The 2,673-nt window shown below is 40.0% G+C and overlaps 1 pseudogene; it reads left to right on the top strand.

Annotated features, from left to right (window-relative positions):
- Positions 1 to 2,451: 2,451 nt before the first annotated feature.
- Positions 2,452 to 2,545, top strand: LOC147525032 (small nucleolar RNA R71; annotated as a pseudogene).
- Positions 2,546 to 2,673: the final 128 nt, after the last annotated feature.

The following is a 2,673-nucleotide window of genomic DNA, read 5'->3' as shown; positions in this document are numbered from 1 at the left end:
TTTTTAACGAGTGGGTGTTCTAGTAAATAAGTGTAGAAAAGTGAATGGTTGTGGAGAATATGGTGGATATGGATAAGTTGTAGAAGGACAGCATGTAAACAATGAGGATGTGGTTTTAGCACAAAACTCATTCATGGTGTGTGTAGGGACTGTTTCAAGTATGAAAATGAAGGTGTCAAACGCTTTTGTCTTCTGAAGTATTTGTTTACTAGGTGGATTTAAAAACTTATGAAGCACAGAAGACACAAAAGGATCGAGTACAAACTCGAGATTCCTTTGAAAGGGTGGAAGGAGGGAAGTCGAGGTGGATGTTGTGCAAAGTAGTTCTTGATAGGGTGAATCATCACCTGCTCTAAGAAACTCATCGAATTGCTCATCTAGATTGGTCATATCCTCGTTACTATGATAGTCCTCTACATCTTTGAGAAAGTCATCTATCTCATCCTCATCCGTAATATGTGTATCGACTAGTGTAGGGATGGAAATGTTGGAGTCCTGAACTTCAAAGGAAAGAAATTTGGGCATATGATTATCAGGGAATGTGTTGTTGAAATAATCTCGAGCAAAGCTCTCGATCATGCTAACCTCTCCATCCATAGACGAATCGGGTAACTGTGTCTTTGTTTTAAAAACATTGACTTCAACAGCAAGATGGCCAAAATACATGGACATTAAACCATCGTGGCAATTAATGAGCGCATTGGCAGTTGCCAGGAAAGGACGCCCTAAGATGATCGGGACAGAGTCGTTAACGACTTCTGTATCAAGGATGACAAAATCAGCCGGATAGTAAAAATCCTGAACTTTTACTAGAACATTTTCGACCACACCCTTAGGATACTTAATAGACCGATCAGCTAATTGCAATGTCATTTTAGTGGGTTGCATCTCGTCTAGACCTATTTGTCTATACAAATAAAACGGGAGTAAGTTAACACTAGCCCTCAAGTCTAATAACGCGGTCGTCATATAAGAATCTCCTAAGGTGCATTGTACGGTAGGACGACCAGGGTCCTTGTACTTAACAATTCCATTATGTTCAGATAGAGTTGGGAATTGTTCTGTTAAAAAGGCGTCTTTTGGTATATTGGTCTTACGCCTAGTAGTACACAATTCCTTAAGAAATTTAGCATGGTGTGGTAGCTTTTTAATAGCTTCGAGGAAGGGAAGATTTATAGTTAGATTCTTGAAAACATCCCTAATCTCCTCATAATTTGTATCCCTAGTTAACACAGCTAATTTTTGTGGAAACGGTGGTTTCTGTCTATATTTAGCAATAGTATCACCTGGATGTTTAATCGTGGCTTTCTATTTCTTAGGTTGTGTTGTAACTGGTACCTCTACAGTGGTAGGCTCTTCAGTTTCTATTTCGGTATCTAGTAAAATAGCAGGTGTAGGGGCTACTGGTGGGGTAACTATAGGCATAGTTACTTTGTTATCAACCACTCTGCCAGAACGGAGAGTGGTGATGGCCTTTAGCTCACCTACATTTTCATATTCATTACTAGTATTATCAATTACCTCAAAGGCTGTATTTGTTGTTTTAGGATTAGGTATTTCGTGACCTGGAAACACACCTTTGGGTTGGGCTTTATCTTGAGCCAACTGTTGGGTTAAATTATTAACGGATTGTAGAAGCTGTTGGTTAGATTGAGCCATGGTTTGGAAAAGTTTTTGGCTTACTTGTATGAAGGTGTCAAGACGATCCGGTTGTGTGGGTGTAGTAGTCACGGGTGGTGTGACTGGAACTATTTCACGTGAATTATTTATGGGTGGATTTTGATAGTTATTATTTACCGGAACGATACCTCTATTAGCATTATAATTATTATAACTACCTTGACCTTGTGCTTGACCTTGTCGAGGTTGCACTTGGTTGTTATAATTATTAAAATTACCCTGACCCTGTCCTTGTCGTGGTGGAGCTTGGTTAAAACTTTGTGTTGGCCTAACATATTGATTATTGTACCCTGGAGGTGTGACGTGTTGGTTATTTCTCCAACCGAAGTTGGGATTTTGTCTCCAAGGGGCGTTAGGTTCACTATTAATGGAACAAGCTTGTTCATAAGCTATAGGACAGTGGGAGTTGGGATGCTCAGGGCTCCAACAGAAACTACATGGATTTGAATTTACGTTCATGACGGGGATAGGCTTTTGTTGAACAGAAATGGCCTCTACCTTTTTAGTGAGTGATTCGATTAGAGTTTTCAGCTCGGGATCGTGTTTAATTTCAAACATACCGGCGGCCTTAATTGTATTAGAAGAACTAGCGGAGCGGTGGATATCGTCACTACCCCGGTTGTTATTTTCGCTTTAGTTTGATCCTCTAAAAATTTATAAGCCTCCGAGGCTCCTTTGCTTAAGAAACTACCCCCATTCATTATGTTTAGGACTTCTTTATGGTGGTGTAGAAGTCCTTTGAAAAAGGCACGAACTAACGTGTCTTTCCCTAAGTTATGATGTGGACACTCTATAAGGAGATCGGTGAAACGATTCCAAGCCTCTGAAAATGTTTCATAAGGATTTTGTCGAAAGAAATGAATCTTGGAAAGCATCTCATCCGTCTTTAGGGGTGGGTAATAATGTTCCATAAACAGATGAACAAGTTTAGTCCACGAGTCCACAGAATTAGGCGTTTGGGCAGTTAACCAAGACGCCACCTTATCGGCTAAG

Source organism: Coptis chinensis, chromosome 1, assembly GCF_015680905.1.
Source record: "Coptis chinensis isolate HL-2020 chromosome 1, ASM1568090v1, whole genome shotgun sequence".
Classification (NCBI taxonomy): domain Eukaryota; kingdom Viridiplantae; phylum Streptophyta; class Magnoliopsida; order Ranunculales; family Ranunculaceae; genus Coptis; species Coptis chinensis.
The sequence above is the reverse complement of the archived record's forward strand: the minus strand, read 5'-3'. Positions and strand labels throughout refer to the sequence as shown.